Source organism: Sorex fumeus, unplaced genomic scaffold, assembly GCF_029834395.1.
Source record: "Sorex fumeus unplaced genomic scaffold, SorFum_2.1 ptg000039l, whole genome shotgun sequence".
Classification (NCBI taxonomy): Eukaryota; Metazoa; Chordata; class Mammalia; order Eulipotyphla; family Soricidae; genus Sorex; species Sorex fumeus.
Genome location: NW_026606096.1, coordinates 835,655 through 847,889, shown reverse-complemented (window position 1 = coordinate 847,889; position 12,235 = coordinate 835,655). Strand labels below are relative to the sequence as shown.

General features: G+C 57.8%; 1 protein-coding gene across 1 annotated transcript in view; it reads left to right on the top strand.

Annotated features, from left to right (window-relative positions):
• Nucleotides 1-12,235, top strand: part of PLEKHA6 (pleckstrin homology domain containing A6) — a 142,070-nt gene that overhangs the window by 45,172 nt on the left and 84,663 nt on the right.

Genomic DNA, 12,235 nt, shown 5'->3' with positions numbered 1-12,235 from the left:
GTGACCAGCCTGTGTGGGCATGAATATGGAGCAGGCCCCAGTGAAGGCCAGGTGCCACCTGGGTCCTGCCAGCAGGTGTACCCTGAGAGGGTGGCCCATGACTGGCCTCTTTTTTTTTCTTTTTGGGTCACACCTGACGATGCACAGGGGTTACTCCTGGCTCACGCACCCAGGAATTACTCCTGGTGGAGCTTGGGGACCATATGGGATGCTGGGAATCGAACCCGGGTCTGTCGCATGCAAGGCAAACGCCCTACCATGCAAGGCAAACGTACTATCGCTCCAGCCCCTCATGACTGGCCTCTCACCCCGAGGTGGAGGCTCACAGAGGTCCCGGCCCTCAGGAGGCTCTTCCAGTAGCCCATGTGCTGGGGAGGCTGGGAGAGGCCCCCCAGGCCATGTAGGCGGGCAGGGCCTGGGGGTCCCCGCTCCTCCTGGTGGGCCTCTGGTGACTGCCCCCTCCACCTTTCTCCCCTCACTCCTCCGTCCTCCTCCCGGCCTCCTTTCTCTCCCCTTTTCTTTCTCTCTTTCACTGACTTCCTCAGCAAATCGAAGCTCTGGCCCGTACCAGGTCTGGTCTCCCCCCAGCTAGTGCCATCCCCCCTCTGACGCTGGCTCTGGCATCTGCGCCCCTTCCTTGGACCCTCTCCTCCCCTCCATTCCCCTGAACTCTGAGCAGCACACCAGGAAGTGCCTGGGAGGGCCAGCCCTGGGCGCCGGCTGTTTGCCAAGGGTGGGGTGAGCTGGGCCTGGGCCCTGCTGAGCCCTGCTGTGGCTGGGTCTGCCCACGCCTCTCCCCTCTGCCCTCCTCTTGCCCAGACATCCTGGCACCGGAGGGAGGCAGGAAGGCCAGGAGGTGTTTGACCCAGGTACTGCAGGTGCGAGTTTTTGAAGCTTCTCGACCTCTTCCAGCCTCCCGCGCAGCGAGAAGCTGAATCCAATGTGGGGTTGGAGCTAGCTTTCAGCTAGCGAGCCAGGCTGGCCTGCGGGAGGAGGTGGAGGGTGGCCGGTCACCTGCCAGGACCAGAACTGAAAACATGGCCCCGTGGCTTGGAGGTAGGAACTGGGCAAGAGTGAGGGAGACTCGTCACAGGGCTGATGCTGGAGAGGAAACGTGACCAAGGAAGGAAGAGACAGGGAAGCTGCCCCGAAGCCCCCTCCCTCTGGGCAGCTGTTTGCATTGTGCTCACCAGATGGGGGGTCCAGGAAAAGAACTCTACCATAAAAAACGTGAAAGCCGGGTGCTGGCGCGATAGTACAGTGGGTAGGGCGCTTGCCTTGCATGTGTTGAGCTGGGCTTGATCCCCAGCACCCTCTACGATTCCTCAGAGACCGCCAAGAGTGATCCCTGAGCATAGAGCTGAGAGAAATCCCTAAGCACCGCTGGGTGTAGTCCAAAAAACAAAACAAAACAAAACAGAAGCTTTTTTTTTTTTTAAATTTTGGGGCCACACCTGGCAGTGCTCAGGGGTTATTCCTGGCTTTGTATTCAGAAATCACTCCTGCTAGTGCTTGGGGGACCATATGGGATGCTGGGGATTGAACCGGATTGGTTGCATGTGAAGTATACTATCGTTCTGGCCCCTCAAAAAAAATTGTTGTTGTTGTTGTTTAATAAGAAAGTCTACAAAAGCAGAGAGAGTATCAGTGGCTTCATGAGCTGCAGCTTCAGAAGTTTGCAGTCCTGTCCTGCGTGTGTTCAGCTTTCTGCCAGGCCTCCCTCTTCTGGTGATTTTGACCCTCCCCCGGGACTCCGCAAAGACCACTGCCACAGAGGAACAAAAGGGATAATTCCTTCGTATCATTAGTGCACAGTATCCTTTCATCTATCTCTAATAATTAAGTCATTTCTCCCTGCTTTGAAAATTAATCGTCGCTGTGGCCCCATGCACTGTGATTGGTTGCTATGGTTCCGGCACTCGCCCGTCACCTGGAGCTGCCGTTTTCTGTTCCTTTTTCTCTCTGGCAATGCTTTGCCGAAGAAATTGCAGGGTGCTCTGCCCTGCTGTTCTTCTTGTTCTGGATTGGCTGAAGCGAGCTCCCCGGTACCTGGTTTTCTTCTTTCTGTTGTTAAAGAGTTCAGGCTGGCTCTATTTCCGCTTTCCATTCACGGATAGCCAGTGAAGGATTCCGGGGGTGGTACTCCCACCTGTCCCAGTGGCCCGGAGTCTGTCTGTCTTTCTGTGTTAGCAGCAGTCCCAGTGATCACCAAGGTCCATGAATTCACTGCCGTCTAATTGCCTGTTAATGGCTGCAATGAGATGGCGCTTATTTCATCCCACTTGGTCATCACTTACTTGGCAAAGAAGCCTTCTTTGCCTAGACGATGCAGTGATAGGGTGGTCTTCTCCCTCCCATCTTGCCTCTCTGGGGATTGTCAAAGCTGGCAGCCCACAAACTGCCCGTTAGGAACTCTTTGCATCTCTCTTGAGTCAGGTTACAGATTACTGGGCTGATGGAGAGAGTAGGGGCCTGAGGTATTCCAAATAAATTAGTTCTGAGTTGCAATATAGCTGCATTTAGTCCACTGACTGCTCAGATACACATCTTCCTGACTATCCCCTATGCCCACCCCACCTCTGCTCCTATTCCTCACAGTGGCCTAATAATAACTCTTATATTTGTATAATAGTTCATAGTTTGCAAAGCGTGAGATGGCGCCTGCAGGTGAGAAGTTACGAGGGAAGCACTGAGTGTGGATTCTGACCCAACTTTCTAGTGCCCTGGCCCCGGGGCAGGTCAGCAAATGCCTCTTGGCAATCAGTGTCCTTAGCTCCCTCCCAGACTGTTAGAAATCTGAGCTGAGATCCTGTCCACAAAAGCCTCAGCCCAGTGCCTCGCACACAGTCGGCTTTTAGTCTGCATGAGCAGTGGTTCTTTGGAGCATTTGCTCAGAACAGTCCAGACACTGCCCAGTACGGTGGCCAGCAGGGGCAAGCTGAGTGTCTGTCACCCTCAGCTTTGTGTGTCCCTGCTCCCTGAGCCATGAAGAGGAAGGCTCAAGAGCACTGAAGAGCGAGCACTTTCTTTCCTTTCCACTCCAGGCAGAGTAGCTCAAACTTTAAGGGCCCCAAGGGTCATGCCAGGTGTTGGGGAACTTGCCTAGGACACAGCCAGTCAGAGGGAGCTTCACCCAGGAATGGAGCCCCAGTCCTCCTCTCTGGTCCTGCTCTGTCCTTCCGCAAGGACTGGGAGCTGGCGGGCGGCGGGAGGGTGGACGTGGGGTTTGGCTTGGTCCAGCACTTGTACTTTTCCCACTTGGAGGCCTGGGCTGTCTCGGGCTGTGTGAGCCCTTGAGGCGTCCCCCCTGAGGCCTCGGGACAAGAGTAGATGGGCCTCCTCCCCGGGAGCCGCGGTCCCTTGGGGCCTGGCACTGCTGTGTGCCCAGGTGCCCCTGCAGATCAGAGATGGAAATCTGCAGGCGGACAATCCGCCGCAGCGACCTGCAGGAGAGCTGACTTGGAAGCTGCAGTCAGCGGCATTGATCCCAGAGACTGCAGGCAGGAGGGGAGACGCAGGAGGGGAGACACAGGCGGAGACAGACTGGGGCGCTCTGAGCCTGTTTGCTCGGCTTGGCTGATGCCTCGGACTCTCCTATTGGAGGGTGAGACAATCTGATGCCATCTGTGGGCCTTGGAGGCTCCGAGGGGCCAGGGCTGAGGGTCCCACGGAGGCGGCTCGTGCTGGGGGTCCTAGGAGGGCGTCCTAGGGCAGGGAGGAGAAGGAAGAGGCAGGGCAGTCACTGGCTCTGCTCTCAGGCATTGGTAGGAAGAATGGCCCTGATTGAACAAATAGCAGGCCCCCAGCTTCCCCCACCGGGCCCCTGCTGGGAGGCCCGAGCCTCCTTCTCTCCTGGACCTCAGCCTGCGGCTCAAGCACGTGAGCTGAGCATGGAGGTGGGAGTTCCCGTGGCACGAAGAGGCAGAAACCCAAGCGACTGCTTGCTCCCTCATGTCATGCCACCGAGGTTACCGTGCAGGGTGGATTGGGGCTGGATCAGGGTTGGATCTGCAGCCCGAAACCGTTCTCGTCAGAGAACCAGAGGGCGACCCGGGCCAAAGGCAGCGGAGGCTGCATGAGGCTGGGGGGAGCTTGTCTCCTGAGCCTGGCTCTGGATTTGTATCCAGAAGGCCCTCAGGACCTGGGAACCAGAAGGCAGTCCTGGAAGATGAGCTTGGCAGTTCCTCCGGGGACGCTTTTCATTCCCTGGCGTGATCCTGGGATGGCCTCGGGACAGCGTGAGCTGGGAATGCGCTGTCCATGGAAGGAGCGCGCCTCCGCCCCACAAAGGCCTGCTTTGTGGGTCAGCCTGGCTCTGCCTTCTCCTCTTTCCTTTTATCTCCGTGTCCCTGCGTGCGCTCCCTTGGGTGGGGTGTGTGGGGACACATGGCGGGCAGGACCCCGAGGGGCAAACTGGGCAGCGTCGGCTCTTGACCCTCCTGCTCTGGGCTTCGTTCTCAGGCTCAGCACGATCTTCCCTAGATCCGTGCCCTGGTGGACCCTGGACCTCAGGGATCGATTTCAGAGCCCCGTCTGCATGGGCAGAGGTCGGAGAGAGGAGTTCCGTCCATCCTGACTCCTCCACGGCTGACTCCTTCTCTCTGGTCCTAGCAGGGGGCAGGCTGCCTTGAAGGGATAGCGGAGAGGGTCTCCACTCCTGCTCTGTGTGCACAGGCCTGGGCTCTGCAGGACAGGGCATGCACACTCAGCATCCATCCCATCCCCCACTGAGGAGCGGCCCGCTGGGGCAGCTCAGTTCAGGCCCTGGAGGGCAGAGGGAGAGGGGGCTGGGTGCGAGGAACTCCACTGTGGGTCAGGGCAGCTCAACCGTGTTTGGCTTTGGCTGCCTAGAAGTGCCTGTGCCTGTTTCACCCCAGGCCCATCCTTCAGGTCCCCTCTCCCCCATCCTTCTTCAGCACTAGGGGACCTCAGGGAGCTGCGGTCCCCTGGGGCCCGCACAGCTGTCTACCAAGTGCCTCTACAGATCAGAGACGGAAATCTCTGTCACCAGGAAGCAGAGCCCCGTGCTATGGCCTCCACCTACGTTGCCTGCAGGTGACTCTGAATGTCCTTTTTCGGGGCGTCAGGGGCTCCAGTCACCTCTGTTGGGTCCTCCAGCTGGGAAGGTGGACAGACCCAGATTTCCAGCTGAACCAGGGCCCGGTAAGGTCAGACACACGAGGCCTTGGTGTCTGAAGATGGTGCACAGTGTCCTGAGGTCTTTGTCAAGCCAGAGCCTTATTTCCCGAGGGAGATCTTAGCTAGGTGACACCATGTCCTGGCTGGCCTGGCTTGATCCATTTTCTCCCGAAAGTTCTGGCACCTGGGAAATCTGACTGGGCAACGGGAACAGCTGGGGCCCGAGCCCTGGCCTCTCCTTCAGCCCTGGCATCGTCTTCAGCCCAGCTGGCATCTCTCTGTGCTGCTGGTCTCCTGGGGAACATTTCTTCCAGGACTGACCCCAGGGACCCGAGACTTTCAGCAGTGGGGTGGGTCTGCATGGGGTGGGTGAGCCAGTAGCTCAAGCCAGAGAGTCACCAAGATCAGAGCCGCATGGTTAGGGACAGGCCTCTAGCCTGGGTGATTTCCAGAGCAGCCTCTCCCACGTGGTCCTCATCTTCTGATTCTATCCCTGGCACTCAAGTGTCGTTGGAGAAACCCAGCCTTAGAAAAGGTAGTTTAGGGGCCAGAGGGATAATACAGTGGGTAGGGCTTTTGCCTTACACACGGCAGACGTGGGTTTGATCCCCGGCATCCCATATGGTTCCCCCAGCACCACCAGGAGTAATTTCTGAGTGCAGAGCCAAGAGTAACCCCTGAGCACTGCCGGGTGTGACCCAAAAAGCAAAAAAAAAAAAAAAATTGGTTTCTATCATCTCTTTCCTTCACTCCTTTCTTGGTGGAAGGGTCAACTGTCCCAGTTTCAGCCTCCTTTACATGGGATCCCACAGCAGCCAGACGCAGAGCTGCTCGGCCCTGCCCCCAATTCCCATGCCCTTAAGCGATGATGTGCAGAGATCCCCTCTTGACCTATTTATAAGTAGTTCCAGCATCTCTTTCTGCTAGGACTTTCCTTCTACCTTTAAAATCCATAGCAGCTTAGGCGATAATGTCAGAGGGAAGGGCTGTTTGGGGGCAGGCCTCTGGACAGCAGCTGAACTCTGGTAGTGACCGGTGGGGAGGACTCAGAAGCCTCTTGTGCCTTTGGAACACCACCCCACCGACCACATTCTTGTTTTTTAGGGTGAGGAGAGATCACATTCGGTGGTGCTCAGGACTCATTCCTGGCTCTGCACTCAGGCCCATATGGGATGCCGGGGATTGGCCTGGGTCGGTCACATGCAAGGCAAATGCCCTCCCCGCTGTGCTGTCACTCCAGACCCCCGACAGGATTCTTGTCCCTCCTCACTCCAGCCTGGTGACTCATGCAGAACCATGGAGTCGGGTCCCAAAGGTGAGTTCAGGCCTCACTCAGCACTTGGGATGCTGGAGAGTCACCAAGATCAGAATCGCATGGTTAGGGACAGGCCTTCAGCCCGGGCGGTTTGATCGATGGCCAAAAGCACTTGGCCTGCTGTTGGCTCGTGGTGGGGCCCAGCTCCGGGGACAGTTTGCCGGGGGCCATCCATGTCCTGCCACGAGGAGAGTTCGGCCCGTTCCCTGTCGCTTCTTTGACAGGGACGCACTAACGAGCGTCCCCTCAGAAGCGTGTGGCCGGGGTGCTGTGAGCTGTGTTGTATGCGACATCCGAACGGCCTCTGTTCTCAGCCTGCGTGCTCCACCCCAGCCTCTCTAGCAAGCTCTTTGTTCATTTGACAAATATGTATTGAGTGTCTGCTGTGTGCCAGAAGAACAAGGATAAACTTGTCCAGAGCGTCCAGTTGCACGAGCCTTGTTCACTGGCCGCGTGTTTGCTTCGGTCTCTGTGTCCAAGAGCAGGACGGAGGTCCGTCCTGGAAGCCGATGCTGTGGGCTGCCGAGGTCCCTCTCTTGGCATGTGTGTGTGTGGTTGAGGGGAGATTCTGCTGCCTTGGCTGCTAATCAGTGGGGGCCCTCAGGTGGGTTACTGTCTGGGCCTCGGTGTCCCTGTCGGTCAAGTCTATGTCCTTCTTGCACATAAAAGTGGCAGGTACAGAAGCCCCTTGTGATAGTTCTAATCCAACACAGGCATCGGCACGTGGATAGGACAAAAAAGATGGACCCAAGAGGTTCCCTGGGCAGTCCCGATGCCAGGGTAGACGCGAACTCTCCCAGGAAAGGGTGACAGTGAGCAAGGGGAGTGTCAGCCCCTCCCATGCCCAGTACAGTGCTCGGCGCACAGTGTTGCAGCTGTGACATCAGAGCCCATGCTTGTCAGATTCACGAATCTGGGTGAAACAGTTCCAGCTGATGTGGGGGCAACATCCCATTCTGAGTGAGGAGAGGCCAGATCTGGGTGAGGGTGAACAAAGAGGAAGGGCTTCCTGGAAGAGGTTTACTTTCAGGGACAGCTTCCTGGAAGGGATTTGTCACAAAGAAGAGAAGAGCTTGTGTGGTAAAGTGACACTCCCTGGACAGGAGGACCATTGGCCAAACCTCCAGGCTCGATCCTGGTTCTGGTTTGGGTGGGTGTGGGAGATCACAGAGCTAGAGCTGCAGGGAACCGCGCTTGGAGAGGCGGCCGAGATGGTAGCCACAGACGGGTCTGGAGCGGAAACGCCGGTGGGTGCAATGGAGCCAGGCATGAGGCCGGGGACACCAGGAGGTCTGTCATCTGCTGTCTCCCCCTGCGGGGTGACCCTGTGGATGATGGCCGTGGGGCTGGAGCTGCAGCCTCTGGAGCTGGCCACCCAGCAGCCACTCCGTCACCCAGTTCTTGCTCTCTGATGGTGGCAAAGCCAGTGGGAATGGCAGCCCACAAGCCGCGGCGCAATCCCGCGGGCTTCCTAGGCATGACGGGCACTGGCTGTGGGCTCATTAGTGCTCTGGGAACTGCATCTAATGGCAGAGGAAGGAAACAGACTTCCCAGAGACTCTGGGAACTGCAGTCTAATGGCAGAGGACGGAAACGGACTTCCCACAGCCAGGAGCATGGTGGGTGATGGATCATTATTCCTCCTACAAAAGAGGCCTGGGAATGCAGAGGCAGTCTCTTGTTAGGGCCGTTAATAACACGACTGCAAGAGACTAAGTAGGCAGGCTGGCCGCAGACTCAGGTCCTACCTAGCCAAGTCCTGCCACCTGCTGTGTGACCCAAAGCACATTTCTCAGCCTTTCTGGGCACCACATTTCTTCTCTGCGAAGGCCTTTGTCAGAGAGTTGCTTGGAGGGTTCAGGAAAGGTGCCCGTGAAAGGGACGGGCAGTGCCTCCTTGTCAGCACTAAGTGCTTGGGTGTGTGTGTGGGGGGTGGGGGGAATTGCAGTTTCCCGACAGCCTGTGGTGTCTTGGGAAAGGCTGGCCCTTCCCTGTGCTGCTGGCCTGGCCCTGCAACACACCAGGGCCACCAGACCGTGACACAGCCGTCCCCTCCTTCGCATCCTGGCACTGGTTGGCGCCTGGCACGGAACACTCTGTTATTCAATGTTGGACGAATGAAAGATGAATTTGACATGGTCCATTCCCATCTGAAAGAGAATGAAAGGAAACAAGATTCGGTGCACGGGGCTGGCCAGGGTGGCGGGAGGGAGACTGCTGGAAGGGCAGGGGGCAGGCTTGGCCAGGACCTTCAAGTGGGGCTTGTGGGGGTGTAGGCCGGGCAGAGGGGCCAGTGCAGCAGGGGCACAGAGGACGGGCAGTACAGAAAACCAAACAATCGCCATGTGGACTGGAACCCGAGATGCTTCTGGGATTCAGGGATACTTGCAGGAAACTGCCATGGCAGTGCAGGGGATGGGGGTGGAAGGCGGACACCCATGGGAGAGCCTTGACTGCCCACCCAGAGGCCGGACTTGACCTTTAAGGGTCCCAGAAGTCATGGGGGCTATTAACTGCCACCTGGGCACTTGGCTTCCAGTAGGGGTGCGCTGGCTCAGTGAGGGTGTTCCTGGTCAAGTCTCATCTGCCCTGTGGGCTCCTAGGGAACTGCAAATGGTAGTGGCTTGGGCTACACCCTTCTCACCTCAGCTGTGCAGACCTGGGGTGACTGTCCTCTCTCCATGCAGGCCTGGGGTGACTGTCCCCTCTCCATGAAGACCTGGGATGATTGACCCCTCTCCATGCAGACCTGGGGTGACTGTCCCCTCTCCATGAGGATCTGGGATAACTGTCTCCTCTCCATGAGGACCTGGGGTGACTGCATACAGACCCAGATGGACTGTCCCTTTTCTGTGCAAAGCCTGAGCCCCACCCCTGCCCAGTTCTTTCACAAAGTAGAAGCCATCAGATCCCCTGGAAGCATTCCTGCCTGTTTCCAGGTGCCCGGCTGCCGAGCATGTGCCAGATTTGGCTCAAGGACTTGTTTTGCGAAAGGGATCAGGCCGGATTTGCAGGGTGTGATGGCGTTGGTTTGTGTGTTTTGAACCACCCCCGACCCCACACGTTCTAGAGATCTCATCCCATGAGTCGAAGTCTCCCCATCAGCACCGAGTGCCTAGTAGGTCTGCAGTGTGGGGAGGGATGCTCGGGGCAGGGAGAGGATGAGGGACTTTCCAGAAGAGCGGGAGGCACCGAGTGGGGGTGTACAGGGCCCAGCGCAGGGCTCCGCAGCGTGTCTGCACCCGGGGAATTCCAGGGAGAAGCTGATAAAATGATGTTCTGTCCCGTTGTCTCCTGAGTCATGCTGGAACTAAGTCACTTTTGGAGCCTCCCCCAGACTCGTCCTCCAGCATGATGGGGCAGCGCAGCTCAGTCCTCACAGCTCGCCACCTGAGACGCTGCCCCAGCCCCAGAGGAGGGGGCTTCTGGCTTCTGCTGCGACCCCTGTTCTTCTGAGTCCTTTCTCCAAGTCTTCATTCCCTCAGGCGGGCTGTGCTCAGCCCTTGCCCTGCACAGGAGGAAAGACAGAAGCTGCGATGTGGCAGCAGGGCCCGAGCCCCAGGAGCCCTTTAACCACGCCACACTGTTCTGGGGCGGTTGCACGCAGCTGACCTGGGTTTGATCCCTGGCATCCCAAATGGTCCTCCCAGCACCGCCAGGGTAATTCCTGAGTGCAGAGCCAGGAGTAACCCCTGTGCATTGCCGGATATGACCCAAAGAGAAAAAAAAAAAAAGGAAAGGAAGAGGAAGGGGAAGGGGAGGTGACTGAGTTATGTGTCTGTAGAGGGGTGCTGCTGGCACTTTTTGGGCGAGAATGCAACATGATGAAAATGGGCATACCCCAGGAGTTTCTTTATGCAGAGTAAAATATCTTTGTGTCTGTTGATCAGAGGCTGAAGCCGGCAGTGCTGGGGTCTCTTGGTGGTACTCAGGGATAATGTTGTTTTGGGGTCAAGCTTGGGGCTCCCCCATGCAAAGCATGTGCTCCCTCCTTTGCCTGCAAATGATAGTTTTATTTTTTTCTATTTTGTATTTTATTAAATTTTTGTTTGTTGGTTTGGAGGCCGCATAGGCTATGCTCAGGGTCCCCCTGGTCCTCCTGGCTGGCGTGGGGGACCATATGGGGTGCTGGGGATTGAACCTGCATGCAAGGCATGTCCTGCCCTTTGTACTATCTCTCTGACCCAGAAATATTCAGGACAGAGTCCTAAGTTCCTATCACAACTTTTCTGTGCATTTTAGAATTTAACCCAAATCTTTCCTGCTGTAATCAAAGTTCAGTTTGTCTCGTGGGAGTTGGCCGGCCACTGGACAGGACCTCGGGGCTGTAAAGGAAACTCAGTCTCCCGTTTCTGCCAGTGGGGGCCACATATCAGAGGAGCACGGGTGTGGGCGGGATCCCAAGCCAAACTGGCAGCACCCAGGGCCACGTGAGGACACAGGACCTACCTTGGCACACCACCCACCTCCAGGCGCGCAGACAGGGCCAATGAGAGCCCCCCGTGGAACTAGAAATCCTGGACTTGTCCCTGAGCTGCCGGCCCCCCTCCCCACACCCCTGCACAGGCCTGATGCTGTCCCTTCGAGAGGCATGTGGGCGTCATGCTGATAAAGGCACCGAGGCAGGATAGCATTAAGGGCTGCGTGGAGGAGGCTGAGAGGGCCCCCCCTGTGACTCACTCCAGTTGTTTTGGGAGGCCGCGGACACCTGAGAAGGGGCTGTGCCCAGCACTGGAGGCAGACGCACTATCCCCCTCGAGGCCCTGCTGGGTGGTACTGGCTGGGCTGGGCGGGAACAAACGGTCTGAATTAGTCTGTCTTGTGCTTGGGGGTACCTTGCACCTGACCCCACCCCCTACCTGTCCTCTTCACCTGACCCCACCCCCCACCTGTCCTCTTCAGGGCGGTTCTCGGCTCTTGGATGGGAGCCCAGACCCGCCTTCCTCCGCCAAAGCCAGTTTCTTCCACACTCAGAGCCTCCTCCCCCCCCTCCCCCCCGCTCCCAGGGCAGGTGGAACATTCCACTGAGGGTGGACCTGGAACAGGTGAGTGGAGGCGCACACAGCACAGCCCCAGGCCGGGCCAGCCTGCAGGTGGAGCCCCTACAGGATCCCAGGCTGCCACCACCACCACCACCGCCTGCCACCACAGGCTCAGGGCCACTGTGCTTCTGGGCCCTCCGCCCCAAAATGCCCCTGCGGGAAGATGAGGCTTGGGGACACAGAAAGAGGTCAGGTAAGCCGCATCCTCTCCAAACACCCCATCCTTCCATTGGCGGAGGAAGCTTCACTGTCCCGGGCACCTGTGGCACTAAGGGGTGAGTCTGGGGCACGGTTCACACTATTTTCCAGGGGAGGACCACCCCAGGGCTTGTGCTCAGGCCCAGCAGTGCGTGCCAGCAGATAAGGACGGCCAAATCAGACACTGTTCTGTGTCCTGAGCAGACAATGGGGACCTTTCCAGGAAGCAGCGGCGGGAGTAGCCTGTAAGGGGATCCCCGCTGACGCTCTGCTGAGAGGCTTGAACAGGTTCAGCACCGGCTGCTGATGGCTTAATTAGACGCTTGCAGAGTGCTCCCCTGCTAATGACCTCCTAGATAAAAGGTGGGTCACTACAGAGTCCACATGGAGGTCGCGCAAATGGGTCACTCAAATCGGGCAGGGCCAGTAGAGCGCCCTGGGGGTTTCCCTGGGTTCAGATAGGCCAGCAACTCTCCCACAGCCTGGGCATCTGCTCTCCAGGGCTGAGAAGAAAGGCTGCAGGCGCCGGGACCTATTTCTG